The sequence below is a fragment of the Colius striatus genome, chromosome 10, assembly GCF_028858725.1.
Source record: "Colius striatus isolate bColStr4 chromosome 10, bColStr4.1.hap1, whole genome shotgun sequence".
NCBI lineage: Eukaryota > Metazoa > Chordata > Aves > Coliiformes > Coliidae > Colius > Colius striatus.
The window spans coordinates 8,061,323-8,072,191 of record NC_084768.1 but is presented as its reverse complement, the minus strand read 5'-3'; positions in this window follow the sequence as shown (position 1 = coordinate 8,072,191).

Sequence of the window (10,869 nt, the reverse complement as noted above, 5' to 3'; positions counted from 1 at the left end):
TATTACCAAAAGAGCCCAGACAGTGACTCTCTGCGATTTCCCCAAATATCTTTAGAAGGAGATAAATGAGATTAATCTCTCTTTATAAAGTTCCCACAAGAAAGCTCACAGACACAGTAGCTTTACCTTCAAAAATAGAATGTGACTGTAGGCACTTATGCTAATCTCTTTTTTGGCAAATCAGCTTTTTTGTATTGAATCTTGCTTGATTGAATAGCACTGGAGCTGCCAGAGTAAATGCTATTATCAATGTACAGTAATTAAGGAAATAGTCCTTGTCACTCCAACAGTGCCCAGGCAGTGCCTTCTGTAATAAAGTTAAATGATAAAGAAATCTCTTCGAGGTGTAGATACCGGGGTCGGGGGAGCTCCTGACGTGCAGTAAAATAACTCAGTGTAGAATTACAGGTGGTGAGGAAAAGCACAAAAGCCGGTGGAATCCACGCTGAACCACACTCGGCCCTGGACGTCTACAGAGATGCTCGGCACTAAAACACATAATTGTTTAATTTGTCATGTAATTTCCTGACTCGGGGCAGTTGAGCATCTCCCAGTCTCCACCCTTAAAAAATGCATGTGAGGGAGAGGAGAGGGGGAGACCCTTCCATCATTCAGCAACTTCAAAGATCTTTTCCCCCTTCAGGCAGCAGCCTGCACAAATGATAAACCTTGCTTTAAGATCAGCAGAGCTGGGCTCTGCCAAATCCATTTGGGGAGAGAATTTCAGTAAAAAGAGCTTGTAATTCCTTCCCCCGCCCTTCCGTTTCGCTTGAAACTTTACAGCCCAGGAGTACTTTGGTGGATCCTAATTGTTCCTGCAGCACCTGAGGACAAAGGTTTCCCAAGGGGAGAGAGGGAGAAGAAAAACTTCAGACTTCTTCAGTACTCTAACCTTGCCACGTGCAACAAGAAATGTGCAGCGTGGTAAACTGGGGTAACCCTCAGACAACAGGAAGGCTGCTTCATAAGCAGAGAACCCCAATCTGAGCAGCCAGAGTCTTCTCAGGGCGTCTCAGCTGCAGCCCCAAGCAGAAATCGTTGCAGCGAACAGCTCTGGCCTAAGACATGCTGAGCTCTGCATTCGATAGCAAAGATCTTTTCTTCAACCAAGGTGCGTGCAGAAAATATGTTGTTTAATGGGCAATAAATAACAAGGGAAGGTACTTAATCAAGTGTGCCGGGAAATACTGCTCACATAAAAATACACACGTTTCAGAAGACGCAGCCTGGGGAGCGAAGGGGAAGGCGAGAGAGTCCACAGGGAGGCTGCTCAATCTCACCCCGCTACCTGTGAGATGCACGCAGAGGGATTCTGGCCCCTGTGCTGCTCTTCCCCATCAGCCTATATCTTATCTAAACTCTCCATGATAATTCCTATATTTCATAAAGCTGGCAGTTTTGCTTGAGCGTGGGTTACTGACGATTTTAACATTCCCTGCCAGCCTCCACTATTGTAACGCGCTGACACTCCGAAGGCTGGGCCTCGTGACCTCTCCATTAAATCTTTGACACAACAAAGTGTCTTCTAAATAAAATAATTCAGGGGGATCGATCCAGTGAACTTCAGGGTGCACCTTTCCAATGATTTGTTAAAGATGGAAGGGTTTTGTGCATATTGAGCTCTAGATTTGTGGGACTGGGAGGGAGAGGAGTCACGTCTGGAGGGTGGGCCCGAGCTGCGCTCCAGCAGGAGCTTACAGCAACGCTCGGAGGGAAGTGAGCGCGTGAGCTGTTCCCGTGCTTCCAGCATGACTCTGAACTTGGCTTTGCTGGATCCGGGCCTCTCTTCTGTTGGATGTGAAACATTAATGTTCTATATATTGTTCCAAAGGATTTAGTTTGGTGGGTTTTTTTTCTTTTACATACCCCTAGCTTGACCTTCAGGACTGTCCACTTGAATCTGAGGAGAAGCCTTCTGGTCAGAATTCGACAAAAATGATAGCCCAGGCGGTGGGGTTTTTAATTGAGGGCTGCCAAATACCAGAGGCAGATGCTTTTTCATTCTGTAGCTCCTGGAGACGCGGTCTACTTTTCGGTTTCAAGGACAAAGGAAACACTTATCCAATTAGATGAGGCATGAGATTGTGACATACAGGCTCTCTGCTTAAATAAAAAAGTGTTCGGAATAGATATTTGACCCAAAGTCAATAAGTGCTATTAAAATAACGAATACTCCATAAATCCAGCCACATATCCAGCCCCTGAGCAGAGCCACGCTGGGTTTGTTAGTGAGAAGGTCGCGAGGCAGTGTTGACTGTGGGATAAAGCCCCACGCAACTCCCTTGTCCAAATCGCATTGTGAAGGCCTTGCTTTTAAAACAGGATGTACCAAAGCGTAAGCCAATTAAACTGCGAGGCATACAACAGCTATCTGCTCCTGCCTGACGTCTCTATTGGCATCTCAGGTGATATCAAACACAATCTGCTTGTCGGAACAGCTGAACTGCCCCCACGAGCTCAGCAGACACGAGGGAGTCTCTCGCTCCCCTCACGAGGCTCTTGGAGCCGGGTTTGCACTGGGAAGGTAGTTTGCTCAAGGCAGCTTTCTCCTGCGATTGAAGGAGGAAACGGTTAATGCTTTATACACATCACACCTGAATCTTGAGCACCTTAGAAGCACCCTTGAACTCCTCCCTGAGGAGCAGCCAGCATCTTCGCCAGGAGCCGGGTGCGCCGGGGCCTGCGCTGCCTCGCTCCCTGCCTCTGGAGATGGGGACAATAGTTGAACTGCAAAATAATTACAGCTCTTCTGCTCCCAGCCTCAGAGCCCTGACGTGTTTGCTTTAGTCTTAACAGTTTACCAGGCAGCTGGAACTGTTGACTGATAATTGCCACGAGTTCCTGCCCCTCCAGGAGAGTGAAAAGCCTCCTCTGTCCTCTGCCTATTGTTCCTACAGTTGGCTTTGCTGAAATTATTGAGATGAGCATCGTCGGCACTGCGGGCACGGCTGGAGTCTCAGGTGCTGGGAATTAATGTGGCCTGTTTAATGATATCAGTTTACAATTTGATCTGCTATCTGTCCTCTTCTGTATAGTGTTGCTTGAAGCGAATTTGCGGTCTCTCATCCGACCGGGTGTGGGGCTGAGTGATAATGGAACAAATGGAAGTGACTGGAAAAGTTGCTCTTGTTCTCCCAGCCAGGTCCAGCTGCCGTTTTGATTTCTCTCCACCTTGGTGGCTGTCTCTGGACCTTTGCAGCCTTCATCCTGCCACACGCTGTTGTGGAATCATTAGTTAGTATGACACCTAACAAAGCCCAAAACCACTGTGTTCTCGGTGGCAACTCAGGCTCTCTGGACCACCCGTGATTCTGGCCAAGAAGGAGCACTCCTTGAGTCTCTCCCAGCCCCAGCTGCAGCACAGATCAGGCTGGAAGCTGCGTCTGTGCCTGTTTGGCAACATCCCAGCAAAGGACAGTTGCACCAAGGGCAGCGATGGCAGTCCCCAGCAGTGGGAAGCCCCAGGGGACACAGAGAATGGAGCCTTCACGGAGCTCCTGGAGAAGCAGATAAACGATGACACTTCCTATCTTTTAGGACAAAAGGAAATAGGCCTGAAGTTGTGCCAAGGGAAGGTTTAGATTGGAGATGAGGAAGAACTTTTGCCCTGAGAGAGTTGTCAGCCCCTGTGCCAGGCTGCCCAGGGAGGTGGAGGAGTCTCCACGCCTGGAGGGATCCCAAAGCTGAGGAGCTGAGGTGCTGAAGGCCATGGGTTAGTGCTAGGCTTGGCACTGTGAGCTTGGACTTTATGATCTCAAAGGTCTTTTCCAACCGGAAGGTTTAGATGAGTCTGTGATCCCTGCAGGAGCAGCAGCACATCAGAACACGTCATTGGTCCACTACCTCCACGTATCTGAAGGAAGACGCAGGGCTGCCCTTCCTCCAGCTACCCACAGAGTCTTTAACTCTGCCAACCCTTCCCCAGAACCCTCTCCCCTAGACCCCAGTGAAACACACACTGCCCACAAGGGCTCTGGGAGTCGAGATCGATGACGTGGCTCTGCTGCCTTGGGGCAGCTCAGTGACAGCTGACATCTCCAGTAATCACATTGCTGTTGCTCCTGTTGCTTTTAACAGAGCTTGGACACATCTCTATCCCTGCAGTCTGCACACCCATAAAATCCATCCAGAGTACAGTGAGCTGAGGAGGAAACACCATGAATTTTCATCACATCGGTATTCATATCTTTACTACATCCCTGATGTGGAGGAGCAACAAATACCCTCTGCAAAGCTCGTATTGCCACGGATAGGAGAGGAAAGAGCGACCTGAAGGGTGTCACATTCTGGAAACCTGACCTGGAAAGAAGGATCCACAATTAACGAGATGGGTAAGGGAGGCTCTAGGTCTCAGCGAAGCCCTTTGATTATCACAAAAAGAAAAAAAAGCAGATGCCAAATAGTTTTAAAGCACCGCCGTATTATTGATGATTTTCCTGTTGGTGATGGGAAGAATTCAAAGGGGGGCCATTAGCATTCTGGGCAGAGAGGGAGCAGATCTATAGCATTGGCTCTCAATAAATACATTGCCGCAGTAAACTTCTTTAGCACTTTGCAATTCACATCTGATCTCTGCTGACCTTTTGTTTCTCCTAATTAAACCTTCAGCTTGCAAATGAGCCATTTCCTACATCAAACCGGTATGTGGCAAAGGAGGAAATTCTACCCGGGATTTATAGGAGTTGCCGCTGACCCAACTGTCTATCACAACCTTTTCTAATTGATCTCTCTTTGAATTAAATTTGACCAATTACTTTCTCCTAGGTGAACAAAGATGAGACTCTCCTGAAGAGCCATTGTGCCCGACGGCAGCGAACAAAGCCGCATGTGCGCAGGGGGTGCAAGATAACAATCCTGTCAGTGCACCCGGGGACAAGGATGAAGGCCAACTGCCTCCAGCACCCAAACCTGCTGCTTATCTCACCCCACTGCTTTCCCATAGCTGTGGTTGTTTGAAGAAACTGGTTTTGGAGGGGTGTACAAGGAGGTGACTCTGCTGCTTTTGCAACCTCTTCCTTGTAGAGGGAAGGCACACCTGCCATCGCTCTTGTCCTTCTCTTTGAGTTGGGTGGCCAAACCAGCCTCTTCCAGATTGCTCATGCCCTGTAGTCCTCTTCCAGCCCAGTAACATGGTAGCCTGTAAAGTCCCTTTCCAGCATACCAAGAAGAAATTCCCCAAATAGTGAACCAGCTGTGCCCCCACTGGTCTGTCTCATGATGTGGGCTTAAAAAAGGAATGAAATATCTGAAAATGGGCAGTATGATGTTGAACTGCTGACCAAGAGTCCAAAGGTATTCCTGGCTGCACTATGCAGTGCTTTACGTGTCCAGATGATCTCTTACCCTTCCCTGTAGCCAAACTATGAGAGTCTGCCTGGGGCAGCATCCATAGACCCTTGGTTTGACTGGACAGCCAGAATCCAGAGCTTGCACCAGCTGTTAGCAACACAAAGGGAGTTAAATCAGCCCAGCCCACTAAAGAGCTGTGAGTCCCACTTCAAAATCGTTTTCAAAAGTGAATTTGATCTGATTTTCCTTTGCCTCCTGTCCCCAGAGAATGCATTTTCAAGCCTTGTTTCTACAGCTGAAATGATGTTCCACACCCACAGACAGGCAATGAAGCTGGTGAAGGCTCTAAAGAATATCTTATGAGTGGCTGAAGGAACTGGGGGTATTTAGTCTGGAGAAGAAGAGGCTCAGAGGAGGCATGATCACTCCCTACAACTCCCTGACAGGAAGCAAGGTGGTGATTGGTCTTTCCTCCAAAATAACAAGTGATAGGACAAGAGGAAGCAGCTTCAAGTTGCCCCAGGAGAGGTTCAGATTAGAGACCAGGCAGAACTTTTTCCCTGAGAAGGTTGTCAGCCCCTGTGCCAGGCTGCCCAGGGAGATGGCGGGAGTCCCCAGCCCTGGAGATATTTAAAAGCCATGTAGCTGAGGTGCTGGATGCTGCCATTCACCTGTGCCCATCAGCACTGCAAGCAGCAGGAAAGCAACTTCTCTTTCAGCTGTCCTTTGGAAAGGAAACACCAGCACCCTAGCTGAGAAGATGCTGGGAAAATGGCTTTTCCTTCATTCAGGTAGGTTGTGGGAGGGCTCTGGTGTGAAGTAAGAGGGCACCTTTAGGGAGGTTTCTGCATTGAATCTTTGTATTGCCCTTCCTGTCATTTTTCAATAAGGAAAATGAACCCATTTCCTTGGTGGAGAAACTGAGGCTGCTTGGCACACATGGGGATGACAGGTCAGTGTGTTCCCTGCTAAGATACATGTCTCATAGAATGGTGGAGGTTGGAAAGGAGCTCATCCAGCCCAACCCCGTGCTAAAGCAGATTCCCCTCAATCAGGTCACACAGGAACACGTACAAGTAGGTTTGAAAACCTCCAGAAACTCTACACCCTCTCTGAGCAGCCTGTGCCAGGGCTCCCTCACCCTTACAGTAAATAAATAACCAAGAGGGCACACAGTGGGGTGTTCCTCAAGCCACAAGCCTCCCCTTTGGGGTCCCCTTCGCATCCCTGGCTGGGCTGAGCAGAGCCCATGCCCCCTGGCCGGGCCCCCAGCATTCTGCAGGCTGCCTCTCCTCAGCTCCCCTCAGGAGCCCCATCAGCAGCCACCTCAGTTCAGGAGGTTACAAGTTATTAACTGAAAATCAGTTGAAATACAAAGCGTCCCCTTTGCCTCAGTACAGAACTCACACCCTCCCCAACAGCCTTCCCTGTGCTGCAAGGAGCCACAGCACCCAGCCAGGGCTGCGCAGCGCCCGGCCAGCGCAGAGCTCAGGCAGGATTAAAGCTTTAGAAGCAAAACAGCCAGTGACAAAGAGCTGGACATGGAGCAAACACTCACCATCGTTCGTTCCTGCCTCCCACGGCTGTCCCGGCGCCGGGGTTGCCCGGGGATGACAGCCAAAAAGACCCATTGAGGCGCCGTCGGCCGCGTGAGCAAACTTGGGAGAGGAGTATTCCTCTCCTTCCACCAGCTTCTTGCAAGCAGCCTGGAAAGAAAGAGAAAAAGAAATAAGAACCCCTCTCAGCAATAGTCCAACAAAAGGACAAACTAACAAAGTGCTGAATGCTGGCACTTTCCTGAGTGCCTCTGTCCTTCAAGGATGGCAGGGGGAAAGGAACAACGGTCTGTTGGAAGGGGCTTGAATTCTGGCTGACTAGCTGGGTAAAAAGCTTTATTCGCTAGAGAAGTGATAAAAGTGTGTAACATGGATAACTTGAGGCAATATTAATAGTTCATGAGGGCTCAGAGTGCTGGCAGCTGCCAGAGAGGGCAGAGGCTGTGAGTGCAGCTCAGTGCCTTGGGGGCACATGCTCCCTCCAGGCAGGGTGTCCCTGCTCCCCACTGCCTTCATCCAAAAACCACGTGATTGCCTCAAAATCAGAGCCAATCCCATTCTACTTAAATATTTACTAGTGTTTAATGCCTTCCATTTAGTATTAAGTGAAGAAGTGGTGACCCAGGCTCAGGCTGGGCTCACCATGGGAACAACAGCTGCATGTCCCGACGGTTCTTATGTGAGGACAAACTGTGAAACAAAATACATATTCCTATATAGGTGGAAGGTTTTGGGCTGGGAGACTGCCCCCACCCCAAACCCCTCTCATGGTTAAGGGCCTCCAGCTCATCACTGTGTTTCCACTAGCAAGAGTCATTACATCAGGGAGAACAGAGGAGCCAGAAATTAAACTAGAAGAAGAAAAGAGTATTATATTAAAATTGATAGTTGAGTTTATGCATGGTTTTGGTCACTGATGGAAACAGCCCAACACCATTTCTACCAGCACAGAGAGCTCTAGCAGCAGGACAGCAAGGGGAGGGAATACCTTCACTGTCCTCTCCCAAAACACAGCACCAATGCAGCCTCAGTACAGGTTACCAGAGAGTATGTAGGTCCATGTGTAAAAACAGAGCACAGGTGCACACAAAACAACAAAAGCAGAACTTGAAGAAAACTTACATTGCAACCAGAAGAACCAGGGAGTGCAAAAAATACCAGCTGCCTTGTAACGCTACCCTGAAGGATCTCAGGGGTCTGTCAGGTCTCCTCGGGGGTCTCAAAGCACCCTGAGATCCTCCTATACACAAACAACATTGGTTAAAGGAATCCTTCTTCTAGCAAAGCAGTTAGTAGAGGTCAGTCTCTCTGAAGATCAAGGAATGCTCTGGCTGAGAAACCACCTTTTATTGAGTTCTGCCTTCCAATCAGAGGTCCTGCTCACCAGCTGCACCCCGTCTTGCTCCCAGGTGAATCCCAGAATCCCAGAATGGTGAGGGTTGGAAGGGCCCTGCAGAGCTCCTCCAGCCCAACCCCCTGCTAAAGCAGGTTCCCCTTGATCAGGAGGCACAGGAATGTGTCCAGATGGGTTTGGAAACCTCCAGAGAAAGAGCCTCTACACCCTCCCTGGGTAAAACTTGGGTTTTGAGGTTTACCTGGGTGAACTTGAGCAGCTGGAGATCATCCATGCTGGTTGTTTCTAGCAGGTCCACTGTGGCCGTGCCCAGGTTTGCTCCTGGCTGCAGCCCCAACCCAGCCCCTGAGAATAGACCCTTCACAGGTGCAAGAGCTTTAGAGGCAGCCCAAGGGCTTCCCCTGTTCCTCCTTAGCCAGAAAATAGTAATAATGATAATCCCCAACCTCCCTGTATATTCCCAGAGTCTTGGCTCTGCACGGCGAGGCTGGACACAGTCCCCGGTGCCTCAGGCAACGGCTGGAGAGGGACAAGCCCTAGGCCCAGCTCCCACCAAACACCGCGTGTCCTTCATCTGGCACGTGCGAGCTGTAACTGCAACAGCCCGAGCTACCACACAGTTTTATGTGCTGATATTTCATGACATTTTATGTACATAATCTGCATATGTTATTTTTAGCAAACTTTCTCCCTGGGACAGCCTCACGTGTGCCACATCTTGTTTCCATGAGCGTGTGCTGTGCTTGGGAGTGCTTTGGAGGTTTTTTTTTTCCTTCTCCTTGAATTCCTTTTCCCCTGTCAAGACTTGAGTTTTGGATTGCAGAAGCAGCACACACACCTCCCATAATATTTTTCTTTCTTTTCAATAAAAGGGGGTGTGAGGGGGGCAAGAAAACCAAAAAAGGAAAAGCAAGTGAGGCAGCCCAGTGCCTGTTTCCAGGCATTTCCTTGCTTAGAATGCACAAGAGTGAGTTAGTATCCACCCCCCCCCAAAAAAAAATAGCACCCTTCTTGGGTGGAAACAGCATTGTTCTTGGTGGGAACAGCATAGCTCTTAGTGGAAACGGCATTGTTCTCGTGGAAATAGTACCATTCTTGGTGGTCACAGCATCATTCTTGGTGGAAAAAGCGTCGTTCCTGTGTGTTTTGTGAGCAATACAGTTCTTTGGTCTTTGCTGGAAATCGCTGCAGCTCTTGGGGCTGCTGGCACGTGCAGGGCTGCAGCAAGCATTGTGCTGCTGGGTGGTTTTGAGGAACTGGCTCTCCAAGCTGCGTGTGGGAGACCCCGCTCTCCCTTGGAGACCCTCAAGTCCCTTGGGAGGGAAAAATCCCAAACCTTGAAACTTAGGTCTGCCTATAAATGTTTGGTGGAGAAAACGTTCCCTAAGAAAATGGTGTTTTGTCAAACTGAAAGCATTTGTGCAAACTGAATGGTTGGAAACACGAACACTGACTAGGAGGGGGTCCATGTAGGGGGTTTGTGCAGACATGAGGGGTCCATACAGGGAGGAAGGGCCATGTGGAGTGGAGGGGTTTGTGCAGGGCAGTTGCTCTGAGGTGGAGCTAAGCCACATCATTGCTGCAGTGGTGGCCCCTCCAACTGAGGAACCTGGAGATGGTCGCTGAAGGTGCCAGTCGTTCCGTGGGCTTCTCGAGGCCCTGTGGCTGCAGGCAGGCCTCAAGCACCTGAGCAGAGTTTGGCCAAGGCTGTCACTTTCAGAAGGCTCCTTTGTAAAGCTGGCTTTTAGTTCGGAGGCTTTTTGAGAGCCACAGCTGACCAGGACTTGGGGGTTTCCATTTGTGCTGGACATCAGCAGCTCACGGGCTTCACAGGCAAGAGGCCGAGGCTCCAGCATCCAACTGGAAACTCCCTTCTGCTGTACTGAGCAACCGCTCATCCTGCCAGCTCCAAATCTGCCCGGCCCAGACAGGGAGGGTTTGTGAAACACGAGAGAAGGATTTGTTTAACTTTGGCCTCTCACTTGGCCTTTGTCCTGACCAACAGCACTGCAGCCAGAGCCCCAGGGTGGGAGGAACAACGGGACTCACAGCCCCCATCCCAGCACCTCTGCTCCCACATGCACCCCACAACCCCCAGCCCAGGACCTCAGGGTCAGGGGGTACAGAACGCACAGCAGAGCCCCATGGCCTCTGCACAAGGCCTCTGCCTAAGAGCACTTCCCGGAGCTTGGAGGGACCAAACCTCTTTATTTTGTCTCCGCGAGTCCTCGCTGTGTACTAATGAAGAATAAAACAAACATTTGGTAACAAATCCAGCATATGGTTATTGTTTGCTGCAAGGGCAGGGGAAAACATGACTCCATAACGTGGCGAAAAGGCTGCAGCTGCAGGATCGCGTTACAGCGGCCGCTTTATTCAATATAGACTCGTCCTGAGCGAAATCTTTTCCTCCTCCCCTGCCCTCCCTAGCCCCGAGAGGTGGTTTCCGTGCCTTCTGCCGCTGTGGCCACGCTGGGGTCGCGTGTGCCCTTCGTTAGCTGAGGAATCTGCTTTCAATTCCGGCCCTTCAGCTTGTATTTTCCCCGCGACTCATTAGTCACCCGACGCTGACAGGCCGCTGTAAGTGTGCCATCTCCCTCATTGTTTATATGTAAGTGCAGCGACAAAAAAAATGATTTATTTAGGTTTTAATTAAAATCTGTGGATAGA